We start from the raw sequence: 6,000 nt of genomic DNA, 5'->3' as shown, positions 1-6,000 counted from the left end.
GAGATCCAAAACCAAGGACATTTTTACTCCACAGACCTAAAACTAATTTGACAGCCATTCTTTCTTTTCGGAGAACCTTGAAAACTGTAATTCTATGGTCAGGGCAGAGAGCCAAGGCCTGGGATTGCTGCCTGAGGAGCTTTGGTATTCTCTAAACTGCAGTTCCCAGGAGTTTCTCTTTCTGAGACAATTAAAGGGGTATAAAACATACCAGCATTAGTGTAAGTATGATAATGTACAATTTTCTCTGTTTACACTGTTACTGGACCAGTCTTGTTTCTAAGCAATGCAACAGAAATAGAAAGCAGGACACTTAAAGCAGCCTCGTTAAAACTTTATTTTCAGGTAATTCTGTTGCTGCTAGGTCACCCAAACCCCATTAGATGATAAGCTTCTCACATCTTATATTACCTTCTATAGACAAATCCCATGTTAAAATGATGAAAAGCACCAGAGCTGAAACAAAATCTTCCACATATTCAAAATTTTACAGCTTTACTTTTGCTATTAATGATTGAAGTGTGTGTGTGTTTGTGTGTTTGTGTGTGTATGTAATGTAAGAAGTTTACATTTTTAAAAAGTAAGGCTGCATTCCTACAAGGGTTGCCATATTTCTAGAAGTAAAATGAAATTCAAACACTATTTTCTCCTGTTAAATCACAGACATGCCCGGGAATTTCTGGATGTATGGCAACCCTATAACCTATGCACACTTAACATGGAAGTAAGTACCACTGAATTCAATGATGCATAATGAGTAAACACAAACAGTAAACTTACTACACTAAGTCTAGTAGAAGGGTGTTAGAATTAAGATAATCTTTGTCCACCCCCCCCCCCGAGGTCCAGTGCCGAGGACCTTCTGGCAGTTCCCTCGCTACAAGAAGCCAAGTTACAGGGAACCAGGCAGAGGGCCTTCTCGGTTGTGGCACCCTCCCTGTGGAACACCCTTCCACCAGATGTCAAAAAGAAAAATAACTACCAAACTTTAGAAGACATCTGAAGGCAGCCCTGTTTAGGGAAGCTTTTAATGTTTAATAGGTTATTGTATTTTAGTGTTTTGTTGGAAGCCGCCCAGAGTGGCTGGGGAAACCCAGCCAGATGGGCGGGGTATTATTATTATTATTATTATTATTATTATTATTATTATTATTATTATTATTTCATCTCTTAAAAAGCATTTACCCGTGAAAGTTAAGGATGCTGTTTTATACAGCTGAACTATTGTAACAATTATAATCTAAAATACATGGTTGTCTGGCATGGTTTTTGACAATCCAATGATGCACACTCACTTTATCCTTACCAAGGTTCAAGAGAGCCACTGCCAGAGAGAGGGGACAAGGATGTTCTCAACACAACTGGGGAACCTGTGATCCTCTGGAGGTTGCTGGACTCCAGCTTCCATCAGCCCCAGCCATACTGCCAACAGTCAGGGATAATGGGGTCCAACAATACCTGGCAGTTCATCTATTCCCCTTCCCTGGTCTAGATGGAGCAGTGATCTGACTCTGTGTAAGCCTGCTTGTTAGCACAGTAGAACCTCAAAGCCCCAGCTTTCCAAAATGTCTAGATTTCCAGTTTCACTCTGTCCTCCATGTACTTCTGTGTCAGCTTAACCTTTATCTACATAGTCTTATTGTTTATCTGAACTTCTGATTACCCCAGGCCATTAAGATGAATGAATTTATACTACATTGTATTCCTGCTGCCAAGCAGGAGAGCGAAGGTCACAGATCAGCACAATTTACTATGAGGGATGTCTCTTTATGGCAATACAAATGGATGGTGTTCAGAGGACACTGCAACTTCATTTCTTCTCATCTGTATAGAGGTCATTCCAGGAGCTATTTCTTTGGGAAAGGATGAACGACTATAGGGAAAACTTTGGCACCTACTTTGCAGCATTGCTGCATTCCACAAAGTCAAATGGGGGGAAAGGAAAGAGGATAAAATTATCCATCAGATGAGTTCCTTAAAATGAGTAGTTAAAAGATTAAGGCTCAAATCCAGCACAGTATTAGGTGTGCTTAAGTCACTGATTTGAATCCCTCGGGGCTTAACTAAACTGTGAGTTGTTCTTATCTGAATTTAATAAAATGTATAGCCTGTTTAAGTGTAAAAAAAAACTCAAAGTGCTTGAACCCCAGGGAAGTCACTTTGATGCTGCTAACATAGTGGCTTGACTTCACCCCTGGAGATGCACTCCATTGTCTCTTGAGACAGATGCATAAAGTGGTACCTTGGGTTAAGTACTTAATTCATTCTGGAGGTCCGTTCTTAACCTGAAACCATTCTTAACCTGAGGTACCAGTTTAGCTAATGGGGGTCTCCTGCTGCCGCCGCCCCACAATTTCTGTTCTCATCCTGAGGTAAAATTCTTAATTCAAGGTACTACTTCCAGGTTAGTTTGTAACCTGAGGTACCACTGTACATCCAGGGCTGGTGTATGGCAAACATGTGATAAAATAATCATCTCTCTCCACCTATCAAATCAGCTTCTCAAGTAATCTACTGTTGGGTGATTCATTGTCCATATGCATCAGGGATGAGAAACCTGTGGCCCTCCAGATATTGCTCATCATCCTTCACTTTGGGCCATGCTAGCTGAGGCTGATGGGGGTTGGAGTCTAATTACATCTGGAGGGTCACAGGTTCCTCATCCCTGATACACATCCACAGTTTCAGAAATAAAACTCTTCTACCGTTCACTCTCAGAATTAGACTTTCCATTGCCCAACATCGTCATACTACAACCAAGCAGGGTAAGACATATCAGATCCCAAGAATTATCGCTGGCTGCCATTACCTCCCTTAACTAACTAAAAATAATGTTCTCCAATACCTGGCCAGCAAATTATGCCTGCTGCACCTGGGACAGGTGTCACTTGAAAAATAATTTCCCCTTGGCATTGCATCTGCTATTTATTGCAGGCACTGGCTATAGTGAACATTTCAGCCAAGTTAATTTGAACTGTGCCTTGATGTACTGTCGTTTTAAGACCATGACTATAAGGATAAGGGAAATCATTCTGGCAAGTGTATTATGCTGGTTAAAATGAATTACTCTAAATCATCAACCCTTAAGTTGTAGCTCCACAGTGTGTGAATATGTAATTTTATTCTTAGAGCATTGGGTAGTCAATGCTAGGGACTAGCCCAAATTGGGGAAATAAACCCTTCACTAAGAACTCTAATTCCCATGAATTTTCAACAATATTTTTCATACAATATTGCAGTGGCTGTTAGATGCTCCAACTCAGATGAAGAGCCAATGGTTCAATAATGTGAGGAAGGCAACTAGTTTGTGCATGTTCTGCTTAGACTTGCAAGCAGCTGACAGAAATGGGGATTGGCAGATAAAGCTCCCCGCAGGAATCTTGTCAGGACTCAACCAGCCAGGTAGAGACATGGCCTTATCCACACTTAACTTTCCTCTGTACTTTCCAGGCATGGTTGATGCTTTAAAGCTCCGCGTCTGAGCATTCTCTTCTTTTCCTCCAAAGCTTTCCCAGCAAAAACCTGCTCTTTACTGTCAATTCAGAGCAAACAGCAATCCATGGAAAACCTAAACTGTCATTTGCCATGCTTCAGCTTTAAAGAGTGGGTTTTCATGGAGAAAGCTCAGGGGGGAGGGCAAATACAAAATTTTAAAGCATGATCCTGTGCCTGAAAAGAGCAGGGCAAAGGGTCAAAGAGAGCAGGATAGGTGAGTCTGAACAGACAGACATATTATTAATGATTCTATTCTCACTAAGTAAGATATTGAAGAACAGTGATGCAGAATTAAAGAGACATATACCCAGTGTTGTTTTTTTCTGGCAGTATGAGCTTGTATGCAGTACCAGCACATTTTATCCCCCAAATTTTGTGATGCCTGCAACAGGGCAAGGCTTCAAGCACCTGCCTGTCCAGTTCACACACCAGTGATGTGCTGTCAGTGGACTGGGGGGACAAGACTAGTCCCCTAAATGTTCCCCTAATGCCTCCTCCCCAAAGTTTGGGAAGCTTCTGCCCAGCTTAGGGAGGTGCAATGTTGACACACGTGCCCCCCCCAATTGCCCTCACAAGCTGGCAACTCTGGCTCTAACGCTTCCCTTATGAAAAAATTCAGTGCACACCGCTGACACACACTGTCTTCCCACCCTTTGGTGGGCAGGGCCCAGAGCTTTAGGTGGCCATGGGAGGAGGGAAAAACAAGAAGCCTGGGGTGCAGTAGGTTGGGGTAAGGGTAGGGGTGGATGCAGCTTCTGTGAGCTTGTATGGCCAGGCGGCAGCACAGGCACAGTGCACCTCAGCCACTGTGAGGGTACAGGACAGGGCACGCAGCTGGCTGTTGGGCTCATTGGGTGGTGGACATTTTGGGGGATCTTACAATGTCCCCCCATGTGAATAGTGGCAACAGAAGGCAGATTGCCATGAACCTGGTGAGTACTGCCACCTTTTTTTCCCCTAGAGGGACTGCATATACCTACATGGTCCTTGTTTCTGACCCAATAGGACTCTCATGTTTTTAGGTGCACAAGTAGTTAAAGACCACATCTTTTTAAAGGGACTTTTCTTATTCGGTTTATGGTGGTACCATTTATTTTTAAAGCCTTTTCCATTTTGGGCTTGCTTGTGGCATACACTGGCGGAAACTGAATTATGTGGGTTAAAGTCATGGAATAGTGGATTCCATGTGGTCTAGAATCCAGACTAACCCGAACAGAATCTTTTAGAATGTTATGGACTCTCCTTCCTTGAAGGTTTTAAAGCAGAGGTTAGATGGCCATCGGTCACGGATGCTTCAGCTGAGATTCCTACATTGCAAAGATTGGACCAAACAACCCTCAGGGTCCTTTCCAGTTCTATGATTCTATGTGAATGTACTAGCTGGCAATTCAAACATTACTTTTTCAATATTTAAACAGCATATTTTTGACTTGGAGTTGTGCCTTTGAAATCATCAGGGTTTTGGTTCTTTCCAAAGGAAGTATTATTATTTGGTTGTCTTGTGCACTGCTTCCATTTTACCAATCAGCCCTCAAGTAGGATGCACTTTACACCCTCTGCTCTAATGGATTGCGCACACATTTTTGTTTTTATGGCATTTAACTTGAAGTGCATTCATTTTACTCTAAGGCAGTGGCCAACTGTCCTCACATTGTGCTAGCTGTTACCCTCTTGTAGCACACAAAGGAGTAAAATATAACATTTGCCGAGTGCTAAGACGACTCCATCTCCCCAGAAATTTTAATGTGCCTTAGAGTTATGAAAGTTTTTGCTTGGGCTGCTTAACTAAATGTCAGTTTAAATGCGGTGTAGATTATGATGTATGGCGATGGTGATTTAGTCACTTTTTACAGAAAGAGAAAAAGCACAAGAATAAAACCAAAACAAGCAAAGACCCCAAAATGCTCTCCAATGATATGATATGATATGATATGTTTCAAATACAAATGTTTTACTATCTTGATATCTTTTAGATGCAGTATTTCTAATACATACACACTTTCCAACGATGCCTTCAGGGTTAATGCTGCATCTCTATTTCCCTGTGTGTGTGTGTACACATGTGCCCACACACACACAAAAATTCTCATTAAACAACCTGTCCAATGCTAAAATATTTATGTATGGAGATGACACTGTTCTCCAGCTTCCAGCTAATGATGTTTGCTTCCATTTCCAAAACCCTCTTTGTTGAAATGACATGTATGATTGCCTAGCTTAATACTATTCATCTCTCTCCATCTTAATAAAAATTTGCCAAGCATTCTCTCCCTCAGAGCTTTAATCCTGCTAATATCTTTAATACGCTCGACCCATCATCTCAACTTGCTGATTCTGCTTTGGGTTTAAATTTGTTCTCCAGATGCTTAGGAAAAACAAAAACCCACCACCCGCTTTTCAAGTCAAGCAAGCTCCTGCTTAAACATCAAATAGCAACAATGCTGCTCTTAACTCCAAGGGGTGGGGCTGAGCTGGAGTTGCAGCTATTGTGCTTTTTGTCTGTTA

Source organism: Podarcis gaigeae, assembly GCF_964106915.1.
Source record: "Podarcis gaigeae genome assembly, chromosome: 1".
NCBI lineage: Eukaryota > Metazoa > Chordata > Lepidosauria > Squamata > Lacertidae > Podarcis > Podarcis gaigeae.
Note: the sequence above shows the minus strand (reverse complement) of the source record.